Raw genomic sequence first — 16859 nt, 5'->3', positions numbered from 1 at the left:
GGACTACAAGCGTGTGCGACCACGCCTAGCTAATTTTTGTATTTTTAGAGACAGGATTTCACCATGTTGGCTAGGATGGTCTCGATCTCTTGACCTCAGGTGATCCACCTGCCTCGGCCTCCCAAAGTGCTGGGATTACAGGCGTGAGCCACTGCCCCCAGCCATGAAAGCATTTTTTTTTATCCTGTAGTTGTGTAATTGCTGTGACGATTTATTTTGCTTTTTTCTTCCCCTCCTCTTCCTACTCCTTTGTCTCAAAAAATAACTTGTTTCCCATCATTAGAAAAAAACACACATGCTCATTGTAGAGAAAAAAACAACGGTCAACCAGAGCCAAAAGGAGGAAAATGAAACATCCATAATCCTGCTGTTAACACTATGTCATATACTGGTTGTGACCTTAATTTTTTTCTGATGTTTTATTTTGCTAAATAAAAATGGAGTCATCCAAGAGAGTTCTTGGTCCCAAGTGTTCCCTCCTCTTGGGTCTGAGTGCGGGTGGCATTTGGAAGTGGGAGGTGGAACCAAAAGGGGCCCAACATTCTGGAGAGGAAAATGAAGGAAAAAGGTGGGGGCCAAACCAGGCTGTTGAAATCTCCCCCACTTTTGGGAGGCTTTCCCTCCCCTCTCCTTCCTGGCTGTCTCAAGGGACCAAGAGGCTACTGCTGGGGTGGGTGGGGTGGATAGTACTGCCAGCCAGGACACAAAGCCTGCCTGCCACCTCTCCAGGTATCTGGCCAATGGCCCCTTATCTGTTTTTTGTTTGTTTGTTTGTTTGAGACTCAGTCTCACTCTGTCACCCAGGTAGGAGTGCACTGGCGCGATCTCGACTCACTGCAACCTCCGCCTCCCGAGTTCAAGAGATTCTTGTGCCTCAGCCTCCCAAGCAGCTGGGATTACAGGCACACACCACCACGCCCATGTAATTTTTGTATTTTTCATAGAGACAGGGTTTCGACATGTTGCCCAGGCTGTCTCAAACTCCTGGCCTCAAGTGATCTGCCCACCTCAGCCTCCCAAAGTGCTGGGTTTAGAGGCATGAGCCACTGTGCCTGGCCTGCACCTCATCTGAAAGACAAAACTTGACCTGCCTCCCCTCCCACCTCCAAACTCCCTCTCTCATCACATTTTCTCTTTCCCACCTTCAATAGCACCCACATATTTATTTTAACCTGCTTAGTATGTGTATATGCAACTGTTGGGACATTCATTGGTGGGGAGATCTGCAAGAGATTGGTCTTGGGGCACCAAAGCCCCCACTCCCAACAGAGGAGCTGGACCCGTCAGAGGCCACTGGCTGTTGTCCTGCTAGAGACCCCAGAGCCTTATTTATGTTTGCTATTTAGGCTGCTGGAGGAGAAGCGGCGAGATTTTGGTGGCAGGGAGACCAGTTGTTGCAGGGAGATCCCTTTCCAGGAAGGTGGGTGGAGACTCACACCACAAGCCTAGGAAGAGACACAGCATAACGTGTACATTGGTTAAAATCCTGGGCTCCGGAGTCAGCTGTCTGGATTCAAACTGTGGCTCTGAGACCTTGGGAAAGTCGTCTGCTCCTCATACCTTAGTTCCTCATCTGTGAAATAGGGATGACTATGGACATTGGTTAAACAACTGATTTCTGGGGAGGCGGGAATGAACCCTGATTTGTAGTGTGTGCTGAATTCCGTGATGTAAACACTCTCTGCACAGATGATTTCAAGCAACTAACATGAAGTCATGGATGCAGAGCTGGGCAGGCGTGGCCAGGAGCCCACCTTTGCACATTACTTTCACCACACTGATACCACCGATGAAGGGAGCCCCAAGGCACAGGTGATGGTAAAATATGGTAAAATAATTAGGAAGTGATGAGTTTTGCGTATGTATTGTCTTTGTTTTTAATATGATTTATTTAATTGTAATACAATTTAATTTTTCATGTCTGTGTTTAACAAAAGAAGAAAGAAACATAACACTTAGCATTGTGCTTACCTTGTAGCTAGGGCTCCTCAAACTTTGTTGTCTGCAGAACCACCTAGAAGGCCCAGGCCAAACACAGAGGCCCAAGCTGGTTAAAGTAGGATAGGGCCTAGGCCTTCATATTTTTACCAAATTTCTGGTGATTTTGATATAATCTAAGTCTGAAAACCACCAGTTAGTTTTGGGATTTCAGGGTGCCCAATGAATACTAGGTTGAAATGTACCAAATTAACGATGTTTTACTGGTTTTAAATGATTGTACAATGGACAATTTCACATGGTTCAACCTAATAACTCTTCCCTGCCACAGTTTGGAACCAATTAAGAAATTACTAAAGCTGGGCATGGTGGCTTACACCTGTAATCCCAGCACACTGGGAGGCCGAGGTGGAAAGATTGCTTGAGCCCAGGAGTTTGAGACCAGCCTGGGCAACATAGTGTGACTCCATCTCAATCAATCAATCAATGGTAAATAATAAATTTTTTAAAATTACCTGCCAGGCGCAGTGGCTTATGCCTGTAATCCCAGCACTTGGGGAGGCCGAGGTGGGCAGATCACCTGAAGTCAGGAGTTCAAGACCAGCCTGGCCAACATGGTGAAACCCCCATCTCTACTAAAAATGCAAAATTAGCTGGGTATGGTGGCACATGCCTGTAATCCCAGCTACTCGGTAGGCTGAGGCAGGAGAATTGCTTGAACCTGGGAGACAGAGGTTGCAGTAAGCTGAGATCATGCCATTGCACTCCAGCCTGGGTGACACAGTGAGACTTGTCTGGAAAAAAAAAAAAAAAGGCCAGGCACGGTGGTTCACACCTGTAATCCCAGCACTTTGGGAGGCCGAGGTGGGTGGATCACCTGAGGTTGGGAGTTTGAGACCAGCCTGACCAACATGGAGAAACCCCATCTCTACTAAAAATACAAAAGTAGCTGGGCATGGTGGCGCATGCCTGTAATCCCAGCTACTAGGGAGGCTGAGGCAGGAGAATTGCCTGAACCCAGGAGGTGGAGGTTGCAGTGAACCAAGATCACAGCATTGCATTCTAGCCTGGGCAACAAGAGCGAAACTCTGTCTCAAAAAAATAATAATAATAAAATAAATTACCAAGTAAAGCAGTTGGGAAATTGACATATTGGTCAGGCTGATACTGGAAGATGCAGTCTATCTCTTTGGGCTGGGGTATCCTAAGATGGAATGCCAGGAAGAGCCACTTACCTATCCAGGCACAGACCATCCTGATAACTGCAGAGCCCAGGGAGCAGAACGGGATGCTTTCATGGGGAACTGGCCACTATATCTGCCAGTTCCCTTTCCAAACTCACCAGTCAGGTGACCAGGGCTGATATTAAGAAAAATATTCAGCAACTGATATGGGACATGAGCAAAACCCTCTTCCTCTTTTCACGATGTCACACAGCCTTGCTGCACGGGGTGTGGTGCATGGGCCAACAACATTAGATTCACCTGGAAGTTTGCTCCAAATGCAGTCTTGCCCCCACCTCCGACCTACAAAACTAACATGCACAGGAACCCTACACCCCAGGATTCTCATGCACAGTAAAGTTGGGTGAGTTCTGTCCCTGGGGAAGGACATGAGTCATTGGAAAAGTGTGGACTCTTAGATGATGAGGCACGTAAGCTCCTCGAGGAGACGGCTTGTGTGTTTCAGTCACTGCTTTATCCTGAGCCCTGTAACTGTTGATGGAATAAGTGTGGGCTTCTTCCGTTTGCTGAGAAACAGGCCTGGGATCTGGAGCTCAGGAGAGGGATTAGCATTCCTGCTGGGCTGCTTGCCGACTGTGAAATCTTGAACCAGCCCTTAATATTTCTGGGGCTCAGCATTTCTGTCTGCAAAATGGGAAAAGTAACAACTGCCTTGGAGGGTTGTTGTGGGGAAAAAAGCAAGACAAGAGTGTAGCTGAGATCACCTAGCACAGGACTGGATGTTGAATGAATACATGCAACGTGCAGTGTGTGCGTGTGTGTGTGTGTGTAGACAGAGTCTCGCTCTGTTGCCCAGGCTGGAGTGCAGTGGTGTGATCATGGCTCACTGTAGCCTTAAACTCCTGGGCTGAAGCATTCTTCTGGCTCAGTCTCCCTAATAACTGGGACTACAGTGTAAGACATTGTGCCAGCCCAATGTGTTTTTCTAAAAACGCTTTAAAATGTCTAGTTGTTTCTGTTCCCAAGGGTATATGTATGTCTGTGTCTGTATTTAGTGTTTGTGTCTGTCTTTGTGAGCGTGTCTGTGTGTGTGTGGTGTGTATATGTGTGTGTGTCTGCATGTGTCACTGTGTGTAGTGTGTATGGTGTGTGGGTGTGTGTGTGTCTGCATGTGTCTGTGTTTGTGGGTCTGTGTGTGTCTGTGTGTGTGTGTGTGTGTGCACGCGCGTGCACATGGGGGCTCATGGAGGAAGACCAGGAGGTAGGAACCCCTGAGTCGAGTTTGGGGCACCTAGATTTTAAACCCACATCTCTAGGGTGACCTTTGAGTCCAGCTGCCTCTTTTGGGATTATGCCCTGAGATATTTTTCCTATTTCTGAGTTTCTTTCCCTTTCTCGTTCTCTTCTGTGTGCGGGGCTGCACACAGGGTCCTTGTTGTTCCAGGGCCCAGGACTCAATGATGGGATTTTCCCTGTTTGTTCAGCAGCCACACCCAATTAATCTAGATAAATTTGTAAATGTCTTCATTTATATGGAAAATCCTTCAGAGAAACAAGAATTCCTGTGATGGAGCCCACACTGGAAGAACAACAACTACTACTCCCAGCCCTTTCTTTAGAAAACAGTTTCCTGGCACAGGGAAACCCGGCCCATCTCAGACCATTTTTAGCACAGCTGAGTGCAATGGTGAGTGCTTGGCCCAGAGCGACCACAAAGTGAGTCCTTAACCTCTGCACTGCACACCTTCTCCTCCCTTACAGGGTCAAGGTTAAGATGAACAGTCAGATCAGGCCTATGGGACTCCCTTTAAGGCTCAGAGCTCAGCATCAGTTTCCTGGGGCTGCTGCAACCAAGTCCCACAGACTGCGGGCATCATAAGCAACAGCAACTTACTCTCTCTGGGTCTGGAGGCTGGAAGCCTGAGATCAAGGCGTCAGCAGGGCTGTGCTTGTTCTGGTGGCTCTAGGGGAAGATGCTTCTTTGCCTTATCCGTGTGCTGTGGTGTTCCTTGCTCACAGCTGCATCACCACAGTCTCTGCCTCTGTCTTCACGTGGTGTCTTTTCCCAGTACGTGTCCCTCTCTCTTCTAACCCTTTTTTTTTTTTTTTTGAGACAGAGTCACTCTCTGTTGCTCAGGTTGGAGTGCATTGGTGCGATCTCGGGTCACTGCAACGTCCACCTCCCCGGGGTTGAAGCAATTCTCATGCCTCAGCCACCTGAGTAGCTGGGATTACAGGCATGCACCACTACGCTTGGGTAATTTTTGTATTTTTAGTAGAGATGGGGTTTCTTCACATTGGCCAGGCTGTTCTCAAACTCCTGGCCTTAAGAAATCCACCCGCCTGGGCTTCCCAAAGTGCTGGGATTGCAGGCAGGAGCCACCGTGCCTGGCCTCTCTGCTTCTTCTGTTAAGGATGCCATTCATACTGTATGGGGACCATCCTACTCTAGTATGACCTCATCTTAAGTGATCACAACTGTCCTAACTCTGTTCCCAAATAAGGTCACATTCTCAGATTCTGGGGGTTAGGACTTTACATCTTTCGGGGGAACACAGTTCAGTCCATAAACAGAAAGAGGGTTGGGGCATTGCCTGTCTTTTGCTGACCTTGGGCAGATGACTTTTCCCTAATATTTGGTTCCTGCCTCTGTACAATGACTGTAACAAGCTCTGTCTCCCAGGATTGGCCTGTGATTCCATGAGGATGGTGTAAATTGCTTGTCTTAGAACAGGTTGCTTACAGGGTTGGTTTTGTCTCCTCTCAGGTCAGATTGTGAAGTGGGAAATATTTGCCTCCCAAGCTTCCAATTAACAAAGTTTGCAATATCTAGAAGAGTTTCTGAAATCCATGCTAAAATATTCAGAGCATAAGGTGGCATATAAATTGAATAGTAAAGCAATTCAGTCTTTAAGCATGTTTCTAAGTGACAGTCATCAGCTTATTTGGGCTGGTTGTTTGTTGCACAAATATAACACCAAGCCAACTGGATTCTGTAAGCTTCAGGAATTTGTTTGTTGCAGATTAGAGCTGTTATTAAATAAAATTTTTAAAAAATATATAATTAGTTGGGGGTGGTGGTGCACACCTGTGGTCCCAGTTACTTGGGAGGCTGAGGTGGGAGGATCGCTTAAGCCTGAGGGGTTGAGACTTCAGTGAGCTGCGATAGCACTGTTGCACCCCAGCCTGGGCCACAGAACAAGAACCTGTCTCAAAAATGAAAAACTAACTAACTAACTAACTAAATACAAGATGTGAGATTCCTTGACTTTCAGACCTGGAAGTCAGATGCAGTCCTGTCCCTATGCATTGTCTGAAACTTGAATACCTTCCACAGAGAGCTTAGGTTATATTAAGACGGAGTCTGTCTCCCTTTAGACTGTGAGTTCTATGAGCAGGATGACTGCACTATTTATTTCTTTACCTAGAATGTTCCAGCTATTTATTGCTGCATAAAGAAATCACTCCAAACATCACAGTTTAAAATAACATGTAATTATTTATCATAGTCCTGGGGGTTAACTGGACTCAGCTGGGCGGTTTTCACTGTCTCTCACACACTGTTGCTATTGGATGGTGGCTGGGGTTGGAACCATCTGAAGGGTGCCCACTCACGTGTCTGGCTTTTGGGTCGGAAAGGCTCAAATATCTGGGTCTGGGCAGATGGGGCTCCTTAGGTATTTCTGTCTCTGTGTGGACTCTACATAGTCTCTCCAGCATGGCACCTTCAAGGTAACTGTAGTCCTTACAGTAGTTCAGGGATCCCAAAGCACATGACCCTAAGGAGAGAGAATCAGGTAGAATCTGTATCACATTTTATGACTGAACCTCCCCTAAAAATCGAGAAGGGTCACTTCCAAGAGAGTCACTAAGGCCAGCCCATATTCAAGGAGAGGGCAATGAGACCCCACCTTTCAATGAGAGGAGCATCAAAGAGTTAGACAAGTTTTAAAATTTCCAAGGGATCTGCTGGGCATGGTGACTTACACCTGTAATCCCAGCACGTTGGGAGGCTGAGGCAGCCGGATTGCTTGAGGCCAGGAGTTTGAGATCAGCCTGGTCAACATGCTGAAATTGTCTCTACTAATTTCTGTATTTTGTACAAAAATTGGTAGTCCCAACCACTCAGGAGGCTGAGGCATGAGAATTGCTTGAACCCGGGAGGCAGAGGCTGCAGTGAGCCGAGATCACACCACTGCACTCCAGCCTGGGTGCAGAGCAAGACTCCATCTCAAAAAAAAAAAAAAAAAAAGAAATTCATGAGATGGACGGTAATACTCACTCTTCTTTATTTTTTAATTAAAAAGATAGCAAGAGGCCAGGCACAGTGGCTCATGCCCTTAATCCCAGCACTTTGGGAGACTGAGGCAGGCAGATCACGAGATCAGGAGTTCAAGAAGAGCCTGGCCAACATGGTGAAACCCCGTCTCTACTGAAGATACAAAAAATTAGCTGGACATGGTGGCGTGTGCCTGTAATCCCAGCTACTCAGGAGGCCGAGGCAAGAGAATCACCTGAACCCAGGAGGTGGAGGTTGCAGTGAGCTGAGATCACGCTATTGCACTCCAACCTGGGCAACAGGGCGAGACTCTGTCTCAAACAAACAAACAAACAAAAGAAACAAGAACGCCTCTCAAATATTTGCATGTCTAAGCATCAGGTATATTCAATTTTTTGTTTGTTTTCCTATGCCAATTCACCTGAAAAGCATTAGGTATAAATTAATTAAACTATTGCTGAAATTCTGAAGATGTTGATCTGTGTTAGTGTGTTAGAGTTTTTTTACTTTTTTAAAAAGGAAAGCCAGCATTAGAAAATTAGTTAGATTTTAGTCCTTAGGAAGTCAGCACAAAAAAAACTCTATATGACAGCTGTTAGCTCATTGGGGTCATCTTATCACTTAATAAAAGGTTTATTTTCATTACAGATATGTAGAGGAGTAATCTAATATGAAATTTCTAAACAACAACATAAACTACTCTAAAGAAAAACAGCCTTGCCTCAAGACTCTCCCTTTTCTTTGTCATGATAAAAGAGAATTATTACTATTGAGAGAGCAGCCCTTACACAGAGCAAACAGTAGGTGCTTAATACATGTTTGCTGAATTGACTTGCTGCAAAACTGCATCAGTGAATTCCAGTTTCTAGTTAGGCATAACTGTTGCAAGACACCATTTAAAGGCTACCCCCTGGTCACACTCTTATTAACATATATTAATACAATCAAGACTGAACATTTTTGTTTTTACAGAAAGCTGCGCTGAGAGCAATTGCGGTGGATTAATCAGGGTGCAGGCAGAGATGTAGAACCTCTAAGTGTTGCACAGGATTGATGACAGGCATCAGGCCTCGCACAATGATGGGAACCAGCTCAACAGTGCACTGTCCCTGAGTCTGTCATGGGTCTAAGGCCAGGCAGGCTGGCAATGGGTAAGCAAAGATGAATGTGAGGTCGGGGAGAGCAGAGTCTGCCAGGAGGAGACACCGGACCCCATGAGGAGGTTACGTCTCATTGGATCCCATGCTGGCTTCTCATCCGCTTCAACCCATGACTGTGCATGGGTGAGCTGCAGGAGAGCTGGGTGCTTCCCTCCAGGAGCACTCGACCCAGGTGAACATAGGTTCACACACATGACCCTGACCAGGGATTTGGGACCTGAAGGAAGAGATCGGGTGGGCAGGAGCTGGGGGTCTGTGGGCCTCAAGGCTGCTACCTCAAGCAAGACAGCCAGGTGCCCCAGGACAATTGGGCGAAACCCGTCAGGCCTACCACTGCACCCACCATGGGATGGGGAGGACGATTATCAGGTTGTATGGATGGAGTCTGCTTCCTGTGCAGGGAAGAAGGTACCCGAGTATGTTGCTGGTGAGCATGCAGATTGTCACAACCTTCTGGGGAAGTAACATGGCAAAATGTTTTAAAATTACAGAACACCTGTTTGACCCAGAATTTCATAGCTGGCAATCCTTATCATACAAGTAATGTAGGGATGGACGCTCAGTGTTGAGTAAACTATGGAAAATTCTTAATAGTTTATAACAATTCATGACTAATTATAATAATGCATAATTCTTAAAAATGAAAATAAGTTAGCACTACATCTGGAGACCTGGGGAAGTCTAAAAACAAGCTGAGATACAATGTGTATGGTATAAACTCATTTTTCCTAAAACAAAGACAATAATATTTGGAAATGTATATATACATGTATATATACGTGTGTCATCTATTTAGAAGTACTTTTAAGGCCAGGCGCAGTGGCTCAGCCTGTAATCTCAGCACTTTGGGAGGCAGAGGCGGGTGGATCACCTGAGGTCAGGAGTTCGAGGCCAGCTTGGCCAACCTGGTGAAACCCCGACTCTACTAAAAATACAAAAAATTAGCCAGGTATGGTGGCAGATGCCTGTAATCCCAGCTACCCAGGAGGCTGAGGCAGGACAATTACTGGCAGAGGTTGCAGTGAGCTGAGATCATGCCATTGCACTCCAGCCTGGGCAAAAAGAGCAAAACTCTGTCTCAAAAAAAAAAAAAAAAAAAAAAAGGAGAACTTTTAAAAGCATGAAGAAAAATTTGGAGAGGAGAAATACTAAATACTAGGTTGTAAAAATTGGTGATGTTGGGGGCAATGGAGTGAAGGTGACAAATAAAAGAGAAAAAGGCAAATATTGGACTAGAATAACAACAAATCTCATATCAATTAATGAAGATGATCTCATATAGGCTTTTACTTAAGATTAAATAGGTGTGTTTATATGTAACATCTCTATTAATACTTTGTGTTGAAATGTATTTTGCATGATATTAATGTAATTACTTTACCCTTCTTATGGTTACTTTGTATATGGTAAATTTTCAACCACGATTTACTTTTGGTCTATCTGTCTTTATAATTAAAGTACATCTCTTTTATCCATTCTGACCATTCTACCTTTTAATTAGAGTGTTTAGGCCATTAACATTTAATGTGATTATTGATATGATTGAATTTAAATCTACCACTTAATTATTTATTTTTGTTTGTCCCTTTGTTATTTTTAACTTTTTTTTTTTTTTTAAATAATGTTAAATTTACTGGCCAGGTGCAGTGGCTCATGCCTGTAATCCCAGCGCTTTGGGAGGCCGAGGCAGGTGGACCACTTGAGGTCAGGAGTTCAAGACCAGCCTGGCCAACATGGTGAAATCTTGTCTCTACTAAAAAAAAATACAAAAATTGGCCAGGTGTGGTGGCAGGCACCTGTAATCCCACCTACTCCAGAGGCTGAGGCAGGAGAATTGCTTGAACCTGGAAGGCAGAGGTTGTAGTAAGCTGAGATTGCACCACTGCACCCCAGCCTGGGCAACAGAGCGAGACTCTGTCTAAAAAAAAAAAACTATAGAGAAGTTGCAAAGATAGTTACTATAAATTAAATGTCTGTGTTCCCCCAAAATTCACATTGTGGAAGCCAAGGTAATGAGATTTGGAGGTGGGGCTTTTGGGAAGTGATTAAGTCATAAAGGTAGACCCCTCATGAATGAGATTTGTGCCTTTATAAAAAGAGAAGGAAACCTGGGATCTCTCTCTCTCTCTCTCTCTCTCTCTCTCTCTCCTTCTTACTCTCATCTGCCACATAAGATACAGGAGAAAATGGCCATCTGCAAATCATAAAAAGGGCCCTCCCCAGAACTGACCGTGCTGGCATCCTGATCTCAGCCTTTCTAGCCTCCAGAACCATGAGAATTAAACATCTGTTGTTTAGGCCAGTCGGTCTGTGGTATCCTTTTATAGCAGCCAGAGCCGATTAAAATCATAGTACAGAGAGAGTCCCATATACCCCTCACTCAGTTTCCCCCACTGTTAGCACCTTATATTATACCTTGCCATTGTACATTTGTCACAAATAAAAAACCAACATTGGTACGTTATTACTGGTACATAACTAAACTCCAGGCTTTATTTGGATTTCGTCACTTTTTCTATCCTCTTTCCAATCCAGGTTACCATATTGCGTATTTAATCATGTCTCCCCCGTCTCCTCTGGTCTAGGATGGTTGCTTAGTCTTTCCTTTGTTTTTCACGACCTTGACAGTCTTGAGGAGTACTGGCCAGGTAGCCTGTAGAATATTCCCCAAATTGATGTTTTTCTCGTGATTGGACGGGGGTTGTAGATTTTTGGAGAGGAAACCATGGAAGTGAAGCATCATTCTTGTCTTCTCATTTCGGGAGATTCACGATATCAACATGACCCATCACTGGTGATGTTAACCTTCATCTCATGGTTAAGGTAGTGTTTGCCAGGTTGCTCCATGGTAAAGTTACTCTCTCTCTTTCCCATATTCTTCCACCACTTGGAAGCAAGCCGCTAAATCTAGCCCAACCTCAAGGTGGAGGGAAGGGAGTGGGAATTAAGCTCTACTTCCTAGAAAGGGAGTATGTACACATATTATTTGAAATTCTCTTATAAGGAAGATTTGTTTCTTGTCCCTGTTTATTTGCGTATTTATTAAATCACTTATTTATATAAGTGAGGACTCACATATGTGTGTTTTACATTTTGGGTTATATTTCCATATTATTTATTTTGTGGTTCCAATTGTTCCAGCTCTGCTCATTGGAAGCCCTCTGTGGTTGGCTTCTATATCCCTTTGATTTGCTCTAATCTAAGATTTTACGATCAGATCTACTCTGAACTTTTCAACTTTTCAGTTATAGAAGGCAGTAAGATTTGTCTCCCCCTTTTTATTGCTTAAGCTAATTTAAGTTGAATATCTGCCATTGCAAGCAAAAAGAGACCTGATTAACAGACATAATATATAACAAAATCAGGTAAATAGATTATTTAACTTTGAGCTTCCTGGAAGCCAAAGTAAAAAGAGAAATAATATGGATTATATAACAGTTGTCTGATTAAAGGAAACATACCAAACTATTAATTTAATCCCTGATTCAAGTGTGACAAATATAAAGATCCTTACTCATGAGGATATTAAGTAGCATAAGGATTTTTCTAATGATGCCACAACATTCTGATTTAGAAGCAAAGGATGTTATTATTTTGGTGGGATTTAATAAAAAGGCATTTCTGTAAGAAGTTCCTGTGGCCTAGAAACTAGCTTTTCATATTCTAACCAGATACAGACAGACAGCTTAGGGAACCAGAGAATGGATGCATAGTCTTTGTCTCAGACTATCTTTTTCAGGATCCTTGGGTATTTGATGGAGAGCAGCCAAGTGATCTTTTAAAAAATAGGCTGGGTGCGGTGGCTCACGCCTGTAATCCCAGCACTTTGGGAGGCCGAGACAGGTGGATCACGAGGTCAGGAGATTGACGCCATCCTGGCTAACAGGGTGAAACCCCGTCTCTACTAAAAATACAAAAAAATTAGCCAGGCATAGTGGCGGGTGCCTGTAATCCCTCCTAGTGGAGGCTGAGGCAGGAGAATGGCGTGAACCCGGGAGGCAGAGGTTGCAGTGAGCCGAGATCGCGCCACTGCACTCCAGCCTGGGCGACTGAGTGAGACTCCGTCTCCAAAAAAAAAAAAAAAAAACACTCTTGGCCGGGCATGGTGGCTCACTGGCTCACGCCTGTCATCCCAGCACTTTGGGAGGCTGAGGCAGGCAGATCACCTGAGGTCGGGAGTTCAAGACCAGTCTGACCAACATGGAGAAACCCTGTTTCTACTAAAAATACAAAATTAGCTGGGCATGGTGGTGCATGCCTGTAATCCCAGCTACTCAGGAGACTGAGGCAGGAGAATCTCTTTAACCTGGGAGGCAGTGGTTGAGGTGAGCCGAGATGGCGCCACTGCACTCCAGCCTGGGCAATAAGAGCGAAACTCCATCTCAAAACAGAACAAAACAACAATGATAAACACTCTCAACAGATGCATACAATATTACTGAAGGGGTAGTGATCTATTATAAGACAGAATTACAATTCTAGCATTTGATCTGGAGATTTAACTTTGCAATTTCCACTGATGCTAGTGAATTTCACATCAATTTCTCTACCTATCAGCCAGCAAAACTCCTTTTAACTTGTCAGCAGAGCTTAAGGGGATTCCTCCTGAAGAAAGTGCTCTTTAACACACAATGGATAACAGGTTTGGAATGCAAGGAGGGAGTGAGCCCAAGGAAAATCTCCTCCCAGAGAGCTGCTTTTATTCCCATTGCCTTTTTCCTTCCCTGAAACTTCAGATTTTCGGCACCTCCTGCTTGCAGGCTGTAACAGTGACTGCTGAGCATTCTATCCACAGCCCCTCTGGATCTCCATCAGAGCCCCAAGCTTGCATTCCATTTGCATTAGGAGCCCACCTTGCAGCCGGCTGGCCTGCCTGCTGACTCTAGATGTCATCTTCAGAAAGCTTCACCTTCCAGTGGCTGAGTTAATTCTCTTACCAAGAGTTTGGCTGCTTTTTAACTTCTAGAGGTATTTTCCTGCCACTGGCCAGCTTTTTTCTTTTTTTTTTTTGTCGTTGAGTTTCTGTGGTGCTATAGGATTTAAAGTGGGATAGATTAGCCTGAGCAAAAGACTTGAAGTCAGGCAGATCCAGTAGAACAAAGGAATTTCAGTTCCCAGAGATGCTGGTGGCTTGGAAGAAACTTCAAACAGCATCCAGAACCCAGGCCATGGAGGAGCAATTAGTTTGAAAAACTCAGGCCTGGTGTTAGGCAGTGTGACCCAAACATCAACCATCCACACTTTCCACATCAGCCTAACACCTGTGCCGTGGTTTACTTGATATTTATTTTTATTTATTTATTTATTTATTTATTTACTTATTTTTGAGACAGAGTTTTGTTCTTGTCGCCCAGGCTGGAGTGCAATGTTGTGATCTTGACTCACTGCAACCTCCGCCTCCTGTGTTCGAGCGATTCTCCTGCCTCTGCCTCTGAAGTAGCTGATATTACAGGTGCCCGCCACCACACCCGGCTAATTTTTGTAGTTTTAGTAGAGATGGAGTTTCACCATGTTGGCCAGGCTGGTCTCGAACTCCTGACTTCAGGTGATCTGTCCTTCTTAGCCTCCCAAAGTGCTGGGATTACAGGCGTTAGCCACTACGCCTGGCCTACTTGATATTTCTTTAAATCGTTTCATGTTTTGAAGCTTAAATGCATTTACATAAAAACAAAACACTCTGGGCCTGACCAGCCAGGGCTCCAGGCCCTCCCAGCTCCCTGGGGCTTTGGCTGTGGAGCGAGAAGGCCTTCAGAGGCTAGGTATGGACCCAGCCACTCACCCTGAGTGCCTCTCCTTAGAGCCCAAAGGAGATCCAGAGAGGACAAACAGGGAATGACTAGGTCAGCAGGGCCCAGGCAGAGGCTGTGTCGCATCCTCTTCCACACCCAGCCTTGCAGGCTGCCCCAGAGAACACCCGCACACACCGTACTCCCAGCCTCAGGGACCAGTGGGGGTGACAGATTGCTATACAGCAGGTAAACATGCAGTAATGAAGGACAGTCAGTTCTAGAAGACAGCCCATGGAAAAGACATGGGCCTCATCTGCCAAATTTGAAAAAAGAGTTGGCAAATACATCTCCCTGATACCACTCTCTCAAAGTCCACTAGAATTTCTAGAATGTGGGGTGAGGCAGGGTGTTGCAGAATGGAAACCACAGCTGGTTCCAGCCTGGAAGACTGTTCTGGGAAGGTCACCTTTGCCTTGCTGGTCCTTGAGTATTTTTGCAGGTGAACAGCCAACTTCAGCAATAGTCCTTGGAGTCTGTAGCAGGGCCTTGTCAGATTGGGAAGCACTTAGATGCTACTAAGTTCTCATCAGGGCAAAGTAAAGTGTGCCCTCAGAGAGATTCAGCTTCTTCCATTTCTTCCTGCATCGTTTGTTCATAGAGAACAAATATGGAATTGAATAGTTCTGAACTCTGAAACATTTTTTTGTCCTGTAAGTGTTTTTGTGGCCAAGAATGTACATTGCATTTGCGGATGGAGTGAGCTCTGGTGGTGGTGTCTGGTGGAAGTTCAAAGCCTTTAATTGTGATCCCAGCATTTCCCAGCCCCTGGAATTGGGGGGCTGTGGCTCTCAGGATTAGTCACCTCAACTGAGTCCCTTTCCATATTTGCCCGTGAAACTGGGAGAAAGGACTGAATTCACAGAAGCCTTGCAAAGAAGGACATTGTTATCTTTTCTTTTCTTTCTTTTTTTTTTTTAGAAACTGATGTTTATTTTCCATCAACCATTTTTCCATGTTGCTGAAGAGCCTATGCAAGAACAGCTTAAGACCAGTCAGTGGTTGCTCCTACCCGTTCAGTGACCTGAGCAGTGGGAGCTGTAGACCAGTCTTCTGTGGCAGGCTGGGCACTCCAGTCTTCAGTAGGGAACTGCTGAATAGGCACAGAGGGCACCTGCACGCCATCAGACCAGTCTGTAGCCTCAGGCTGAGTAGCAGTGAAATCAGGAGCTGGAGCAGTCCATTCACCCTGAAATTCCTCCTTGGTCACTGCCTTTTCAGCAGCAGCCTGATCTTCTTTTTCAGTCTCTTCAGGATCTCTGTAGAAGTAGAGATCAGGCATGACCTACCATGGGTGTTCACGGGAAATGGTACCACGCATGCGCAGAACTTCCCGAGCCAGCATCCACCACATCAAACCCACTGAGTGAGCTCCCTTGTTGTTGCATGGGATGGCAATGTCCACATAGCGCAGAGGAGAATCTGTGTTACACAGCGCAATGGTAGGTAGGTTAACATAAGATGCCTCCATGAGAGGCTGGTGGTCAGCCCTGGGGTCAGTAACCACAAGAAGCCGCGGCTCCCAGAAGGCTGCCTGGATCTGGTTAGTGAAGGTTCCAGGAGTGAAGCAACCAGCAATTGGAGTGGCTCCAGTGGCAGCAGCAAACTTCAGCACAGCCCTCTGGCCAGTATTCCTGGAGGATATAACACTGACATCAGCAGGGTTTTCAATGGCAGCAATAGCACGAGCTGCCAGCAGAAGCTTCTCCCAGGTCCTCTTCAGATTTATGATATAGATGCCATCACTTTTCCTTTTATAGATGTACTGTTCCATCTGGAAGTCAAGACTGGTGCCACCTAAGTGGGTTCCTGCTACAAAGAACTTAAGGACATCCTCCTCCTTCATTTGCAGGACATCGAGGCTCCAGACATTGTGAAAGTTTCCCTTTAAGTTACGATGGGAATCCAGAACAACGCTGTATGGACCCCTCTGTAGGTAGCACGGAAAGGCTAACTTTTCAAAATTAACAGCCAATGCCATTTTTTTGTACTTAAAAGGAGACTTTGCAAAGAAGGGTCAAGTTTGGAAGGATGATTGTGTGCAGACTCATTTTTGTAGTTCTGAGGAGCAAAAATTCCTAAATCCAGCTGCATGCTTCTTTTCCAGAACATGACACCCTGCCCGTTTATTTGTTGAAATGGTTGAAGTTCTGCACCATCAAAAAGACTGAATTGCTTTTGCCGCCATAACAGACTGAAAGCCTGTGATGATGGGCAGTGATGTCGACTTGGGCAGAATGGAGCCAGTGAATGGCTCCAGTCCACAGGGCCGGGGAGGGGGTGCTGAGGTCTCACCCTATGCAGGGAGTGGGTGGTATGGGGGTGTGGAGGGCTAGGAAGTGACTGCTTCCTGATTATTGGGATGCCCTCAGTTCCTCAGTCCAGTACAGTATGCTCTCCTCTGTCTCTATTTTTGTGATTTTTTTGGTGGCACAGATCCTCTGGAAAACATTGGTTTATGCTGACCTTATAATAGTGCAACACATGATATTTTTCATGATGGAATGTTTGG

At 45.3% G+C, this 16859-nt stretch overlaps 1 pseudogene; it reads right to left on the bottom strand.

The window, feature by feature from the left end:
* Positions 1 to 15317: 15317 nt before the first annotated feature.
* LOC129012371 (small ribosomal subunit protein uS2-like) lies at positions 15318 to 16328 on the bottom strand (annotated as a pseudogene).
* Between the last annotated feature and the right edge of the window lie 531 nt (positions 16329 to 16859).

This window comes from Pongo pygmaeus, chromosome 15 (assembly GCF_028885625.2).
Source record: "Pongo pygmaeus isolate AG05252 chromosome 15, NHGRI_mPonPyg2-v2.0_pri, whole genome shotgun sequence".
Taxonomy (NCBI): domain Eukaryota; kingdom Metazoa; phylum Chordata; class Mammalia; order Primates; family Hominidae; genus Pongo; species Pongo pygmaeus.
The sequence above is the reverse complement of the archived record's forward strand: the minus strand, read 5'-3'. Positions and strand labels throughout refer to the sequence as shown.